We start from the raw sequence: 17828 nt of genomic DNA on the forward strand, positions 1-17828 counted from the left end.
TCTTAGAATAAGGGGCCACCCATTTAAAACTGAGATGAGAAGAAATTTCTTCTGAGGGTTGTGAATCTGTGGAATTCACTGCCTCAGAGAGCTGTGGAAACTGGGACATTGAATAAATTTAAGACAGAAATAGACAGTTTCTTAAACAATAAGGGAATAAGGGATTATGGAGAGCGGGCAGGGAAGTGGACCCGAGTCCATGATCGGATCAGCCATGATCGTATTGAATGGCGGAGCAGGCTTGAGGGGCCGTATGGCCTACTCCTGCTCCTATTTCTTATGTTCTTATGTAGGACTTATCAAAAGCCTCGCTGAAATCAAACGCACTACTTTCATGGACCCTCTGTTATCTCTTCAAAAAATTCAATTACGTTATCAGACACAACTTCCCTTAACAAATCCGTGCTGACTGTCCTTGATTAATCCGTGTCTTTCTAAAGGAAGATTTATCCTGTCCTTCAGAATTCTTTCCAAAACTTTTCCCACCAATGAGGTTAGGCTGACTGGCCTATAATTACTCAGTCTATCACTTTCTCCCTTCTTAAACAAAGGTACCAACATTAGCACACCTGAAGCCAGAGAGGATTAGAAAATGATGGTCAGAGCCTCTGCTATTTCCTCTTTTGCTTTGCTTAACAGCCTGGGATACATTTCATCCGGCCTGAGACATATCCACTTTCAAAGCTGCTAAACTCCTTAATACCTCCTCTCTCATTATGTTTATTTCATCTAATATTTCACACTCTTTCTCCCCGATAGCAATGTCTGCATCGCCCCTCTCTTGCGAAAACAGACGCAAAGTATTCATTAAGAACCATACCCACGACTCCCGCCTCCACACACAGATTATCCTCATAGTCGCAAACAGGCTCTACCCTTTCTTCAGTTATCCTCTTGCGCTTAATATATTTATAAAACATCTTTGGGTTTTCTTTGATTTTACTTGCCAAGAATTTTTCATGCTCTCTCTTTGCTTTCCTAATATTCTTTTTAATTTCACCCCTGCACTTAGAGATTTTACAGTATTTAGCCCTCAGTATCTGTCATAAGCCTCTTTTCTTTATCCTACCCTAGACATCCAGGGGGCTCTAGATTTGTTAGTCCCACCCTTTTTCTTTAAGGGCACATATTTGGTCTGAACCCTCCAGATTTCCTCCTTGAATGTCTCCCACTGCTCTGATACTGATTTACCTTCAAGTAGCTGTTTCCAGCCCAATGGCTACATTACCTGGTCTAGCTTTGTCCTTTTCCATAACTACCTTAAATCTAACTGAATTATGGTCACCAGCACCTAAATGCCTTTCCACTGGTACCCCTTCCACCTGCCCAGCTTCATTCCCTAAAACTAAGTCCAGAACCACCCCCTCCAGTGTTGAGCTTGCTACATACTGGTTAAAAAAGTTCTATTGAATGCATTTTAGGAATTCTGCACCCTCTATACTCTTCACACTAATTCTATCCCAGTTAATATTAGGGTAGTTGAAATCCCTTATTACTGTCCTATAGTTTTTGCATTTTTGATTAATTTGCCTATATATTTGCTCTTCTATCTCCCCCTCTCCGTTTTGGGGGTCTATAGTACACACCCAGCAGCGTGATCGGCTCTTTTTTGTTTTTCAGTTCAACCCATATGGCCTCGTTTTGATTATCTCTCTAACATATCATCCCTCCTCACAGCTGTAATAGTTTCTTTAATCAACACCGCAACCATCCCACCTCTCCCTTTTTACCCCTCTCTATCCCGTCTGAAAATCCTGTAACCAGGAATGTTGAGCTGTCATACCTGCCCCCCTCTTTTAGCCATAGCTATATCATGTTGGGTCTCAGCAATGGAAGTGGACTCAAACTTAGGCTGAGGATTAAAATTCACAGGCCCTGTTTCAGGTCCTCAAGTCAATGGCTGGCCGGGACTACACATGGGCCCGGGGGGGGGGGGGGGGGGGGGGGGAGAAAAGAGGGGTTTACAATGAGGGAGCTGTTTGTATTGACGGGACCCCACCACAGTGCAGGGGAGGGCTGCTTCTGCATGGTTTACACGTGCAGCTCCTGCTGAATTATTCAGGGAGGAGGTTTAAAAATCCTAACGCTTTGCAAACTCCCAGTGGGGAGACATCTTTAATATTGAAACGGTCAAATGGAGTAATTTTGCACTTGTTCCTCTCCTCTCAGCCCTCGATACTAACATATGCATAGTTCAGCTATACCCCCTTTCACCAGCTGGGTCACACGCACACACACACGCATGCACATTCATTCACACACACACGCGCACACATTCATGCACTCTCACGCGCTCTCTCCCTCCCATGCACAATGTCTTTTCCCTGTCTCACTCTCTACTTCCCCCTTTGGTCCTCAGCAATATTGGGCCACGATCAGAGGAAAGGCGACTGCTCTGATGTTGAACCGTCTCCGAGGCACTCGGTCTCTGTATAAACCCACAGGAGTCAGCTGACACCAAGCCATCTGATGCAACTAATACAATAATGGGGGAGTGGTGGGGGGGTGAATGAGATGTCAGTGCTGAGGTGCCAGGAAAGTACTGCCACTTCTGTAGGCAACCTCTCCAATCCCATGTCGGGTGTGGGTGACCTCTCCAATCCCACGCTGGGTGTGGGTGACCTGTCTAATCAAGTACCCGGTTGTACACGAACATGCTCCCCTGCTCTCTGTTAACCAGAGTTTAAAAAAAAATTAATTCAATTTTGTGGGCGTCGCTGGCAAGGCCAGCATTTATTCCTAACTGCCCTTGAGAAAGTGGCGGTGAGCTGCCGTCTTGAACCGCTGCCATCCGTGTGATGAAGTTACTCCCACGGTGCTGTTAAGAGAGGGAGTTCCAGGACTTTGACCCAACGACTAAGGACTTGGAGGGGAACTTGGAGATGATGGTGTTCCCATGCACCTGCTGCCTTTGTCCTTCTAGGTGGTAGAGGTCACGGGTTTGGGAGGTGCTGTCGACAAAGCCTTGGCAACTTGCTGCAATACATCTTTATAGATGGCACACACTGCAGCCATGGTGCGCCGGTGGTGGAGGGAGAGAATATTTAAGGTGGTGGATGGGGTGCCAATCAAGCAGGCTGCTTTGTCCTGGTTGGCGTTGAGTTTCTGTTGTTGGAGCTGCACTCATCCAGGCAAGTGGAGAGTATTCCATCGCATTCCTGACTTATGCCTTGTAGGTGGTGGTAATTGCCTGGCACTTGTGTGTCGCGAATGTTACTGGTCACTTATCCCAAGCCTGAATGTCGTCCAGATTTTGCTGCAAGTGGGCATGGACTGCTTAATTATCTGAGGAGTTGCGAATGGAACTGAACACTGTGCAGTCATCAGCAAACATCCCCACTTCTGACCCTGTGATGGAGGGAAGGTCATTGATGAAGCAGCTGAAGATGGTTGTGCCTAAGACACTGCCCTGAGGATTCCTGCAGCGATGTCCTGGGGCTGGGATGACTGACCAACAATCATAACCATCTTCCTTTCTGCTAGGTATGATTCCAGCATTTTCCCCGATTCCCACTGACTTCAGTTTTATTCTGACTCCTTGATGCCACACTCTGTCAAATGCTGCCTTGATGTCAAGGACAGTCACTGTCACCTCGCCTCTGGAATTCAGCTCTTTTGTCCATGTTTGGACCAAGGCTGTAATGAGGCCTTGCTACCCTCAGTTCTTCCAGTGAGAAGTACTGCCTCATCTGAGGGAGGGCGGTAGGTGGTAATCAGCAGGAGGTTTCTTGCCTATGTTTGACCTGAAGCCATGAGATGTCATGGGGTCCAGAGTCAATGTTGAGGACTCCCAGGGCCACTCCCTCCCGACTATATACCACTGTGCCACCACTACTGGTGGGTCTTTCCTGCTGGTGGGACAGGTCAAGCCCAGGGATGATGGAGAAGTCTGGGTTATTGCTTGAAATGTTAGGCTGTTGCTTGACTGTGTAGGATAGCTCTCCCACTTTTGACACAGATGTGAGAGAAGGACTTTACTGGACTGGGTGTGACTTTGTTTTGTCTGAATCCAATGTCCAGGTCGATGCCAGGTGGTCCGTCCGGTTTTATTCTGAATATACTTTTGCGTGGCGGTTTGATATAACTGAGTGGCTTACTAGGCCATTTCATATATATGCCAGATGGGGCAGGGGTAGCAGCTTTGCTTCCATAAAGGACATCAGTGAACCAGCTGAGTTTTTCCGACAATCTGGTAGTTTCATGGTCACCATTACTGATACTAGTTTTTAAATTCCAGATTTATTTAATTCCAACTTGCATGGTGGGATTTGAACTCAGGTTTCCGGATTATTCGTCCAGGTCTCTGGATCTAGTCCAGTAATATAACCACTATGCTACCATACTGTGAAGAACCGCATAGGTGTGTGTGGGGGGCTCCATTTAGAGGCTGTCTCATATCTGTCCAGCAATTGGGCTTTCTGTATAGTTAATGCTAGCATGCAAAGCTTCAGAGGCAGGACAGGCTAGTCCATGATCTGGATGCTCGGTTTTATGACTTGCATGGTGTGTGTACATCTCTCTGCTGCTCTCCTCCCCCTCTTCTCTGCATCGTCAGACTAACAGTATCACCAGCGGTATGTCACTGGCCAGGGATGCAGCTAAGCGCCGACAGTACAAGCTCAGGCAGAAGATTAAGTTTCTAAACAAAGGTGAAAATGTTTGTTTCCCCGTGTCTCACATTTAGTTTTTTTTTTAAATTATTTATTCACAGGATGTGGGCGTCACTGGCAAGGTCAGCATTTATTGCCCAATCCTAACTGCCCTCGAGAAGCTACCTTCTTAACCTACTGCAGTCCATCGTCGTCATCATCATAGGCAGTCCCTCGGAATCGAGAAAGACTTGCTTCCACTGCTGAGGCGAGTTCTTTGGTGGCTGAACAGTCCAATACGAGAGCCACAGACTCTGTCACAGGTGGGACAGATAGTCGAGGGAAAGGGTGGGTGGGACTGGTTTTCCGCACGCTCTTTCTGCTGTCTGCACAGCAGTTAGATGAATCATGCATCAGGTGAAGAGTATACAGTGTTGTGAGCAGCTGAGGGGAAATGCAGCCCAGCATGCCAAGGGTTAATTACACCAGTGATATTTACTCAGTTATCTGCAGAACAAAATGCCTCAATTTAATGCAAGAAAAAATCAATTAGGCTGTGGGATTGTGAGGTGCTCACATGTTCGGAGGGGGAATTGGAAATGATGGGAGCAGAGTTCAGAAACTCCTAGATGCAGAAATCCCGGTCGGCTGCTTCCTGTGAGCAATCGGGTAAAAAAAAAACTTTAAAAAGAAGCGCACTTACCTGAAGCTGCTGCGCCCAGGCGAGTTCCCGGTCCTGAGGCCTCCACTGACTGCGCATCGCTGCGCGTGTACGTCAGGACATGTGCAGGTTTGGAGCTGCAGTCACATGGCTCTGGGCAGCCAATCAGGTAAGTATCTTCTCATTCATAATAATGGGAACTCCGTAAGTTGGCGTTCCCATTATTGTGAATGAGAAACCCTCACAAACATTCAATGAAAAAATAGAAAAAACACGACATTTAACATTAATTTAAATGAAAGTTATGTATTAAAAATATATATTTTTCCGATTTTTATGAAAAGTTTTTTTAATTATGCTTTAAAATAAAATTTACGTAGTGGGCAGGGTTTTTAAAAATAAAATGTTTTTTTAATTTTATTTTTTATGTTTTAAGTGTGTTTTAAAATTCTTGCGCCTGTAAAATTAAGCTATGCGCCTGTTTTTATCAGGCGCAAGAGTTTTCAAGACATTTGCTGGGCAAGATATGGGTAAGTCCCGCAATCTTGCCCATGCAAATGTCCTGGCTGCTGAGATACAGAAGATCTATCAAGCTCCAGCTTGACAGATCGGAAAAGTTGATTTTCAGCGCATGCGCATTGCGAGCTGAAAACCAGCTTTTCCGATGCCTTCCCGGGTCTGTACACACTCAGTATAGACCCGGTAGGCCGGAGTTTCTGCCCCATTACTTCTTACACAGATGCGAGAGAAGTGGTCACCGCGGAATTCCCATTCATCGCGGACATGTCGGGACGAGGACATGCTACTTGTTGCCTAGTTTTACAATATCGGACCAAGAGGACAGGTTGGGGGCGAGGGGGACGGGGCGGGGGGGGGGGGGGGAAAAGAGATGACTGGGTGAAAGTAACTGAACACTCCGAGCTCTGGCCTCGTGCCCACCGTCCTGCTCCTGATCTTTACCAGTTCAGTGAAGAACTGTGCAACTCCCAGGTAGGATATCCTTCAGTGAAAACAACAAAATGGAACAAATCTACATCCACAAACTGTCATTATGTTTATGTTAACAACTCCACAAATCACAGGCTCTGCCACTTCCTACAGGTTCAGAGTTGCTACCAACAGGTAGTTCTAGAAATAGCCAAGATAGTAAATAAAATAGGGCCTGCAGCGAGGCACTGGGACACCAGGCAATGTGGCCCCAGCAAACCGATAGAGCCCATGCGAGCCCTGATAGGGAGGGCACCGTCTGACAGACAGGATGCAGCTCCCCTGTCTAAAGCCAGCTATCCGAGTAAGCGGAACCTCCTTATAGTGGAGATAGCAAGCTGGCAGGAAAGGAGCGGGCTGCAAGTTTGGAGACTCCGGATATCTGAGCAGCAGGAACACAGATAACAGCTCGCTGCATGTGTCATGTGGTTGGGCCAAGCAGGGGAAATGGAGAAGTGTTTTTGTTGGCGACGGATATCTGTCCCTCGCATGACATGGGAGGGATAGACACAGCGGCTCGGTAGCAAAGAGTAGCATCCCACCATCAGTGCCAGGAGGCGCTCGCCGTGGGCTCAGGTTCACTGGAGGCTACACAGGCTCTGCTGTACCCACTATGGCCATGTGGAATCGGCAGCAGCCAGCACTTCAATACCATCGCTACTATTTGGACTATAACAAACTCTACAAAGAGAATTCACGTACAAACCGAGAACATAAAAGGACATTCTTCCCACCACAACCGCCTAAATATTAAAAGTAAAATAATTTTCAAAACAGCACCATTTCACTTCAGGATTACAACAGTGACAACACTCCAAAAATGACTTCACTGGCTGTAAAGTGCTTTTGGATGTCCGGTGGTTATGAAAGGCACCATATAAATATAAGTCTTTATTTTCTTGTTAGCCTGTTAAGGTCAGGGGTCCTTGTATTTTATCATCATTGATCGGGTTACTTATATTGTGTCATTAGTGATGGGAGTCCTTATGTTGTGTTATCAGTAATGTCAGTCCTTATATATTGCCATTAGTGAAGGTGACGCCATATATTGTGTCATTAGAGATGCTTTGACCACAAAAAAAAACACCTTTGACCCCTCTGACCTTGCAAACTACTGCCCCATCTCCAACCTCCCTTTCACTCCAAAGCCCTTGAATGCGTTATCGCTTCCCAAATCCATGCCCATCTTTCCCAGAACTCCATACTTGAATCTCTCCAATCAGGTTTCTGCCACAGTACCGAAATGGACCTCATCAAAGACACAAATGACATCCTGTGACTATGACCTTGGTAAACTAGCTCTCCTTGTCCTTCTTGGCTGATCTTCAGCCTTTGACACAGTTGAGCACAATTGCTCTCTACTTCGTCCAGCTGGATGGAAGTGCACTCGCCTGATTCCACTCATACATAGAATCATAGAAAATAGGTGCAGGAGTAGGTCATTCGGCCCTTCGAGCCTGCATCACCATTCAATAAGATCATGGCTGATCATTCACCTCAGTACCCCTTTCCTGCTTTCTCTCCACATCCCTTGATCCCTTTAGCCGTAAGGGCCATATCTAACTCCCTCTCGAATATATCCAATGAACTGGGATCAACTCTCTACAGTAGAGAATTCCACAGGTTCACAACTTTGAGTGAAGAAGTTTCTCCTCATCTCTGTCCTAAATAGCTTAACCCTTATCCTTAGACTGTGACCACTGGTTCTGGACTCCAACATCGGGAACATTCTTCCTGCATCTGACCTGTCCAATCCCGTCAGAATTTTATATGTTTCTATGAGATCCCCTCTTATTCTTCTAAACTCCAGTGAATACAGGCCCAGTCGATGCAGTCTTGCTTCATACGTCAGTCCTGCCATCCTGGGAATCAATCTGGTGAACCTTCGCTGCACTCCCTCAATAGCAATAATGTCCTTCCTCAGATTAGGAGACCAAAACTGAACACAATATTCCAGGTGAGGCCTCACCAAGGCCCTGTACAGCTGCAGCAAGACCTCCCTGCTCCTATACTCAAATCCCCTAGCTATGAAGGCCAACATACCATTTGCCTTCTTCACCGCCTGCTGTACCTGCATGCCAACTTTCAGTGACTGATGAACCATGACACCCAGGTCTCGTTGCACCTTCCCTTTTCCTAATCTGCCGTCATTCAGATAATATTCTGTCTTCGCGTTTTTGCCACCAAAGTGGATAACCTCACATTTATCCACATTATATTGCATCTGCCACTGCATTTCCCCACTCACCTAACCTGTCCAAGTCACCCTGCAGCCTATCATCCTCCTCACAGCTCACATCGCCACCCAGCTTAGTGTCATCTGCAGTCGTACCAGAGATTCACTTCCTGCTCCCACTGGAGTCCCCTAAGGATCTATCCTTGACCCCCTCCCATTTCTCATCTACATGCTGCTCCGTGGTGACATCATCTGAAAACACAACAACAGGTTCCACATGTATGCTGACGAAACCCAACTCTACCTCACCACCACCTCTCTTGACCCCTCCACTGCTTGATTGACATCCAGTACTGGATGAGCAGAAATTTCCTCCAACTAAATATTGGGAATACCGAAGCCACTGTCTTCAGTCCCCGCCACAAACTCAGTTCCCTAGCCACCGACTCCATCTCTTTTTCTGGCGACTGTCTGAGGCTGAACCAGACTTTTCGCCGTATTTGACCCTGAAATGAGCTTCCGACCACATATCCACGCTATCACCAAGACCACCTACGTCTACATCCATAACAACGCCCGACTTCACCCTTGCCTCAGCTCATCTGCTGCTGAAACTCTCATCCATGGCTTAGTTACTGTGGTGTCCCTGCACCTCGCTACTGAATCACATGAGGCATGTACTGCGTGACCTTCCTTTATTCCCAGGACGAAGGGATGATCCTGCGTGGGACCTCCCTTTAAATACCTGAGTGCCCAGGTATTTGTCCCACAAGTTCACCCCGTGATCAAGGTGTGCATTTCCAGGACATATATACAGTGTACAGTGTGGTTGCATGAAGGTTACAGTTGTTTGAAGGTTGCATACATGACATCACCTCACGTCTTTTTGTGTCAAAGGTTAAGTCTTTCAGGTGGTCGACGCACTCTCGTGGAGCGCCGCAGTTGGAGCTCTGGTGGCTGAGCCTTGGCATGCATCTCTGTCACCTGAAGTGATTCTGGCCTGTCTGGGCTGGCCGCAGGGAGTGTGCATGTGGGTGAATGTCCTTGTTGCTCGTCCACTGGCAGTGGTGTAGGTAACATCTCATGCTCTTCCTCAGGTTCCTCAGTGTCTATGCTGAACCTTTTCTTTACTTGGTCCAAGTGTTTTCGGCATATCTGCCTATTGTTGAATCTGACCACTATGACCCTATTCCCCTCTTTGCCAATTACGGTGCCCTCAAGCCACTTGGGTCCCAAAGCATGGTTAAGAACAAATACCAGGTCATCAATTTCTATACACCTCCCCCTTGGTTTCGATCATGGCACTCGGTTTGGGACTGGCGCTTGCCCTCAACAATGTCTGCCTGGGCTGGATGAATGAGGGACAGCCGCGTTTTAAGCGTGCGTTTCATGAGTAGTTCCGCTGGCGGGACTCCAGTGAGCGAATGCGGGCGGGACCTGTAGGCCAGCAGGAGGCGTGATAGGCGGTGCTGAAGGGAGGGTCCTTGGATACGGAGCATGCCCTGTTTTATGACTTGGACCGCACGTTCCGCCTGGCCATTGGAAGCCGGCTTGAATGGCGCTGTCCGGACGTGTTTGATGCCATTACCCGACATAAACTCCTGGTGAAGCATGAGCCAGTCGCTGACCAGAATGTCTGGCAAGCCATGGGTCGCGAAAACTGTGCGCAGACTCTCCACTGTGATGGATGTCGTGCACGAGTTTAATATGATGCACTCGATCCATTTCATATAAGCATCGACAACGATCAGGAACATTTTTCCCATGAACTTGCCCGTGGAATGGCCACGGACCGAGGGGGGCCTCCCTGGGGGCATTGCCCAGCTGGGCACACGTCGTGCACCTGCGAACCCAGTGTTCCAGGTCTGAGTCAATTCCCAGCCACCATGACCGGGCAATGGCCTTCATTAGCACGGTGCCAGGGTGCTCGCTGTGGAGTTCCCTGATGAATGCTTCCCTTCCTTCCTGGGGCATGACGACCCGGCTGCCCCATAGCAGACAGTCGGCTTGGATGGAGAGCTCATCCATCCGTCTGTGAAACGGTCTGACCTCCTTGGGGCATGCCCCGTGTGTGGGCATCCAATTCCCAGTCAGAACACATTTCTTTATCATGGACAGGAGGGGGTCTCTGTTGGTGCAGATTTTGATCTGGCGGGCTGTGATGGGGGAGCCTGCGGTGTCAAAAGCCTCAACGACCATGACCATCTCAGCGCTCTGCTCAGACATCCCCTCAGTGGTAGCCAGTGGGAGCCTGCTTAGCGCGTCAACGCAATTCTCAGTGCCTGGCCGGTGCCGTATGGTGTAGTCATACGCAGCCAACGTGAGAGCCCATCGCTGTATGCGAGCTGACGCATTGGCCTTGCTGTCGGTCAACAGGGATGTTAACTGCTTGTGGTCCGTTACTAGCTCGAACAGCCTACCGAAAAGGTACTGGTGCATCTTTTTCACACCGTAAACACAAGCGAGTGCTTCCTTTTCGACCATGCCCTATCCACGCTCTGCCTGGGAGAGCGACTTGGAGGCATAAGCCACCGGTTGGAGTCGGCCATCATTACTCTGCTGCAACAAGCACCCAACCCCATAGGATGATGCATCACATGTTAAAACCATTTTTTTTTTTTTAAAACAGGGGTCGTACAAGGTCAACAGCTTGTTAGAACAAAGGAGGTGCCGCGCTCTACTGAAAGCCCGTTCTTGACCGTCCCCCCCAAAACCATTCACAACCTTTACGCAAGAGCACGTTTAACGGCTCCAACAATGTGCTTAAGTTCGGCAGCAAGTTCCCAAAATAGTTCAATAGTCCCAGGAATGATCGCAACTCCGATGTGTTGCCGGGCCTGGGCGCCCGGCGGATCGCCTCCGTTTTAGCTTCGGTGGCCGAATCCCACCTGCGGCAACTCTCCTGCCCAAAAACTCAACCTCTGGGACCAAAAACACACATTTGGGCTTTTGCAACCGCAAACCGACCTGGTCCAGTCAGCGTTGCACCTCCCCACAGGTTTTGGAGGTGTTCCTCGGTGTATCGACTTATTAGGATGTCGTCTTGGAATACGATCGTTCCAGGAATGAATTTAAGCAAGCTTTCCATGTTCCTCTGAAAGATAGCGGTCGCCGAACGAATGCCAAACGGACACCTGTTGTAGATAAATAGCCCCTTGTGCGTCGTGATGGTGGTCAGAAGCCTGGATTCTTCAGCCAGTTCCTGAGTCATGTAGGCCGAAGTGAGGTCCAACTTGGTGAACAGCTTGCCACCTGCCAGCATGGCAAAGAGGTCCTCTGCTCTCGGAAGTGGATATTGGTCCTGCAGTATCACTCGGTTGATGGTGGCCTTGTAGTCGCCACAAATCCTGACCGAGCCATCCGCTTTGAGAACAGGAACGATGGGGCTCGCCCAGTCACTGAATTCAGCTGCCGAGATTATGCCCTCTCTGAGCAGCCTGTCCAATTCACTTTCAATTTCTCATGCATCACATATGGCACCGCTCTGGCTTTGTGGTGCACTGGTCTGGCATCCGGGGTGATGCGTATCACTACTTTGGTGCCCTTGAAAGTCCCGACACCTGGTTGAAACAATGCCCCGAATTTCTATAGGACCTGTGAGCATGAGCTTCGCTCCACGGATGAAATGGCGTGCACATCCCCCCCATTTCCAGTTCATCTCGGCTAGCCAGCTCCTCCCCAAAAGTGCGGGGCCGTTTCCCGGGACAATCCAGAGTGGCAGCCATTATGTGTTACCACCAAGTTTGCACTGCCTAGCACTGGGATGGTCTCTTTGGTGTACGTCCGTAGCTGCGTGTCAATGTGTTCTAGTTTTGGCCTGCTAGCTGTGTGTGGCCATAGTCTCTCAAATTGTTGGGCGCTCATAAGGGACTGGCTGGCTCCTGTGTCCAGCGCCATGCGCACCAGGATGCCATTCAATAAAACTTTCATCGTCATGGGTGGCATTTTGGTATATGAGCTGTGGACGTCAGCCACATGAACCCGCTGAACTTTGCCCCAAACATCATCCTGCATTGCAGACCACTCGTCTGGTTCCTCTGTCTCGTAGACTAGCCTCACTACAGCCTTCCTGCACATTCTGGCCAAGTGTCCACTGATGTTGCAATTCCTACAGATAAATTGCTGGAACCTGCAGCTTTTCGCAGTATGTCTACCCCCACACCTCCAGCATGAGCTGAGGTTGTTGTTAACAAAAGGGCTGTTACCAGGCATTCCTCTCTCATTGCCCCTTTGGTTGTTTCTAAGCGCTCTGATGGTGGGTGTCAATGGTCCCATCACGGGACACATTGTTCCTCGAGATGGCATGAATTGCTGATCCCCTTTCCATTGTCCCTGTTGCGGGCCCACCCTAGCGTCTGTTGCTGCCTGGCCAGTTTCAAAATGCCCTTGCCTGCCTGCGGGGTCCTGAGCCACATTCACAATGTTAACTCCCTGGTCCATCGCCACGTTGGAACCAGAGCTGCGCGCGAAAATTTGCTTGATCTCCTCTTCCCATGAAGGTCTGAGCTATCAACGCCACCCCTTCTAAAGTCAGGTCCTTGGTCTCTGAGTTTCCTGAAAATCCCAGCATGACTAATGCCCTCAATGAAGAAATCCCTTAACATCTCCCCCCTGCAGGCATCTGTGAACTTAGAAGCTGGCCAAGCGCCGCAACAAAGTCAGAGATAAGAACATAATAAGAATTAGGAACAGGAGCAAGCCATCTAGCCCCTCGAGCCTGCTCCGCCATTCAACAAGATCATGGCTGATCTGGCCGTGGACTCAGCTACTTACCCGCCCGCTCCCCATAACCCTTAATTCCCTTATTGGTTAAAAATCTATCGATCTGAGATTTGAATACATTCAATGATCTAGCCTCAACTGCTTCCTTGGGCAGAGAATTCCACAGATTCACAACCCTCTAGGAGAAGAAATTCCTTCTCAACTCGGTTTTAAATTGGCTCCCCCGTATTTTGAGGCTGTGCCCCCTAGTTCTAGTCTCCCCGACCAGTGGAAACAACCTCTCTGCCTCTATCTTGTCTATCCCTTTCATTATTTTAAATGTTTCTATAAGATCACCCCTCATCCTTCTGAACTCCAACGAGTAAAGACCCAGTCTACTTAATCTATCAACATAAGGTAACCCCCTCATCTCCGGAATCAGCCGAGTGAATCGTCTCTGTACCCCCTCCAAAGCTAGTATATCCTTCCTTAAGTAAGGTGACCAAAACTGCACGCAGTACTCCAGGTGCGGCCTCACCAATACCCTATACAGTTGCAGCAGGACCTCCCTGCTTTTGTACTCCATCCCTCTCGCAATGAAGGTCAACATTCCATTCGTCTTCCTGATTACCTGCTGCACCTGCAAACTAACTTTTTGGTATTTATGCACAAGGACCCCCAGGTCCCTCTGCACCGCAGCATGTTGTAATTTCTCCCCATTCAAATAATATTTCCTTTTACTGTTTTTTTTCCCCCCCAAGGTGGATGACCTCACATTTTCCGACATTGTATTCCATCTGCCAAACCTTAGCCCATTCGCTTAACCTATCCAAATCTCTTGGCAGCCTCTGTGTCCTCTACACAACCCGCTTTCCCACTAATCTTTGTGTCATCTGCAAATTTTGTTACACTACACTCTGTCCCCTCTTTCAAGTCATCTATGTATATTGTAAACAGTTGTGGTCCCAGCACCGATCCCTGTGGCATACCACTAACCACCGATTTCCAACTTGAAAAGGACCCATTTATCCCGACTCTCTTTGTTAGCCAGCCAATTCTCTATCCATGCTAATATATTTCCTCTGACTCCGCGTACCTTTATCTTCTGCAGTAACCTTTTATGTGGCACCTTATCGAATGCCTTTTGGAAATCTAAATACACCACATCCATCGGTACACCTCTATCCACCATGCTCATTATATCCTCAAAGAATTCCAGTAAATTAGTTAAACATGATTTCCCCTTCATGAATCCATGTTGCGTCTGCTTGATTGCACTATTCCTATCTAGATGTCCCGCTAATTCTTCCTGAATGATAGCATCAAGCATTTTCCCCACGACAGATGTTTTGTCCCTCCCGACGCCGGTGTGTGTAGAACCGGTGCCGGGCCATGTGTGCGCGACTCGCCGGTTTGAGATGCTCACTGATCAGCTGGCTGAGCTCTTCGAAGGACTTGTCCACCAGCTTCTCGGGTGCGAACAGGTCTTTCATCAGCGCATATGTCTTTGGTCCACAGCTGGTCAGTAGATGCGCCCTCCACTGGTCAGCCACTGCCGCTCCCAGCCAGTCCTTCATGACGAAACTCTGCTGGAGTCTCTCAACAAAGTCGTCCCAGTCCTCACCCACACAGTGACGTTCCTCTGTGCTACGGGTGGCCATCCTCGTGGTTCGGTGATTCCCATTACTCGTCGCCGAATGTGATGTCCCTGCACCTTGCTACTGAATCACACGAGGCATGTATTGCAGACACGGTCACTGCGTGACCTTCCTTTATTCCCAGGACCAAGAAGTGATGACCCTGCGTGGGACCTCCCTTTAAATACCTGAGTGCCCAGGTGAGGAGTGATTCCCACAAGTTCAAGAAGTGCATTTCCAGGACATATATACAGTGTACAGTGTAGTTGTATGAAGGTTACAGTTACATGAAGGTTACAGTTGTATGAAGGTTACATACATGATAGTTACCTCCAGACTTAACTTTTCCAATGCTCTCCTGGCCTACCTCCCACCTTCCAAAAAATTGAGCTCTTCAAAAACACCGCTGCCAGTATCCTAACTCACACCAAGTACCATTCATCCATCACCCCTGTGCTCACCAACTTACATTGGCTCCCAGTCCAGCAAAATCTCAATTTTAAAATTCTCATCCTTGTTTTCAAATCCCTCCATGGCCTCTCACCTCCCCATCTCTGTAACCTCCTCCAGCCCTACAACCCTCTGAGCTCTCTGTGCTCATCCAATTCTGGCCTCGCGCATCCCGTAAATTAATTGCTCCACCATTGGTAACCATGCTTACACCTACCTGAGCTCCAAGCTCTGGAATTGTCTCCCTAAATCTCTTCGCCTCTCTCTCCTCCTTTAAGGTGCTCCTTAAAACTTACCTCTTTGACGAAGCTTTTAGTCACCTGTCCTAATATTTCACGTGGCTCGGTGTAAAATTTTGTTTGATAACACTCCTGTGAAACACCTTGGCACACATTATAAGTTAAAAGACACTTATAAATGCAGGTTGTTGTGTCCTTAGTAATGGGGGTCCCGATCGCGTGTCGCTGCCGATGGGGGTCCCGATCGCGTGTCAAACAAAAACCGCGTCTCATGTTTTTTGACCCAATGGTTTAGAGCAAGCGCCTAGAATTATCTCTGCTCTCTCCGCACTCTAATTCCAGCAACTCTGCCTCATTGGGAGGCTTATCATGTAACAATGGGTTCTTTCGCTCCCCGACACTGAGCAACTTCACCTCCTTTCCTGTGCAGTCTGTCCTTTTATGCATATTGCATTTCCCTCCACCACTGGGCTCAAGATCCCTACTATACTTCCCAACTGCCACAATAGCCTTGTGTTCAGTATATTCCAACTTGCACACATGTAGACTGAACCTATCCTTCACAGCATTCCTTTTCTAATTTGATCGGTTTTATTATCTCCCCTCCTACAACACCGGTTTAAATCCTTCCCCACTGCCTTGTTTAGCCGCTCCACAAGGAGTCTGGCACTAGTCCAGTTCAAGTGAGTCATGAGTTGATGAATGCAATCCGTTTCCGTCTGACCGGGCCAGCACAAGCCAGCGGGAGTAGTCCTGAGATTACCCTTGCGATCGTGCCCTCCAATCTGGATTCTAACCCCCTACAAAACCTCCATCCCACTCTTCCCTGTATTATTGGTTGCTGAATGCACCATGAATTCTAGATGGATTCCCTCCTATCCTTTAGAGAGGCAAACAAGCACATCTATTTCTCCTATATGGAATCCCCTTAACGCACATCTTGTGGATAGCATCTCTTTTCCCCATGGGTAACCCTTTGCTCCACGGTGCTGTTGTGTCGCTCTGTGACTTCATCCCGGTCCTCTCATCGGTGTCAAGACAGTACACCCACAGGACAAGTCCAGACTCTAGTGTTTTCCCATGGCAGTTCCCCTGAGGATAATTATGCAATTCTCTCCCCCCTTCCTCTCTGCTTCACCAATTACCCCATGTGTGGGGTGACCCCAATGTATGTTCCAGAAACCTTTCGTGCCCGTGTTTAGGGAAGCGCAACCAGCCTGTCCCCAGCTCCGCATTCCGCTGGTTGTGTACCGGTTATGTGCAGATCCAGGGTACTCCCCATCTCACGTGCACACTCACACCCATCACTGGTCCAGTTCTTGGCCCCATCTCTATACCCCTAAGCTGTTGTGCTGCTCACAAGCATTAACTTTGGAATAATTTTCTTGCATACCTGCCCTGGTCCTAGGTTCAGGCTCTCCTCCTTCGCACCGAACTTCCTCTCACCTTCTCAGTTCAAATTCACTGTTACCTTTTCATACAGTCGGGCTCTGGGAGCTGAAATGCCCTCCCACTTGCACGCCAACTAATTTTACGAGTTACTTTCAACATGGTTAGGTTGGCCTCTCGCTGCTGCTTACTGGCTAAACACAATTTAAAATGCCTCGTGTCTTAATCCTTCGGTCTTTATTTCAATATACTCTTGTTAAACCAACTCTTTATACCCTAACTGCTCTGTCGAGCAAACAGTTGTTTTGGGGTCGTGGGAGGAAATGACAAACCAGTGCTGGTTCGTTGGCACTCAGAGACAACACGGCCCCTAACCTGCTCCTGCCTTCCACTCCGTGACTTCTCTATCGACGACAGTATATCCCCCTTGCTGTGCCAGGGGAAGGAGACTGCGGAAAGCCCCTCACTGCCCATTATGCCAGGGCAAGGATACACCAGATAACCCCCTCACTGCCCAGATGCCAGTGCCCGGAGACAACACCATGCTCCTGATCTGCCCACAACGGCAGGGGAAGGAGGTTGTGTAGTTGGGAAGATTGATAAAAAATAACCATGCATTAAATAAATGAGTGCGTACTCACCCGTTTCAATTCACGTCTGCTGGGACTGCCACTGTAACGTGGCCCCAAACTGCTAGTGCGATCCCTGTGGGGACGGGCTGATGTCAGACAGTCCTCCCCTTCATGTCATGTGGCTGTTATGAGCAGGAAGTACGAGTTATTAATAGGAGTGTGTGTTTGCAGCTGTGAGTGTGTACACAGCTACTCCACGGACATCTGCAGCCTCGCCGCTACAGGCAGCAAGGCGGGCTTTTAACCTCCAACACCTGCACTGGTCGGCACCAGCAGCAATCTTACTGACTAGATTTGGACTTAAGGCTGCACTAACATTTAAAATACTGCCGTTTCTTCTTCATTGATCTGCTGGTCAGTATAGGGG

General features: G+C 48.5%; 1 protein-coding gene across 4 annotated transcripts in view; it reads right to left on the reverse strand.

Annotated features, from left to right (window-relative positions):
* Window positions 1-17554, reverse strand: part of cbfa2t3 (CBFA2/RUNX1 partner transcriptional co-repressor 3) — a 71487-nt gene extending 53933 nt beyond the window's left edge. For 3 of the 4 annotated variants that reach the window (XM_070898357.1, XM_070898358.1, XM_070898354.1), the window contains exon 1: window positions 17471-17554. The gene's annotated coding sequence lies outside the window, so the exon portion shown is untranslated. The remainder of the gene's footprint in view (window positions 1-17470) is intronic. The other variant, XM_070898356.1, reaches the window with a different exon arrangement.
* Window positions 17555-17828: the final 274 nt, after the last annotated feature.

The sequence above is a fragment of the Pristiophorus japonicus genome, chromosome 13 (assembly GCF_044704955.1).
Source record: "Pristiophorus japonicus isolate sPriJap1 chromosome 13, sPriJap1.hap1, whole genome shotgun sequence".
Lineage (NCBI taxonomy): Eukaryota > Metazoa > Chordata > Chondrichthyes > Pristiophoridae > Pristiophorus > Pristiophorus japonicus.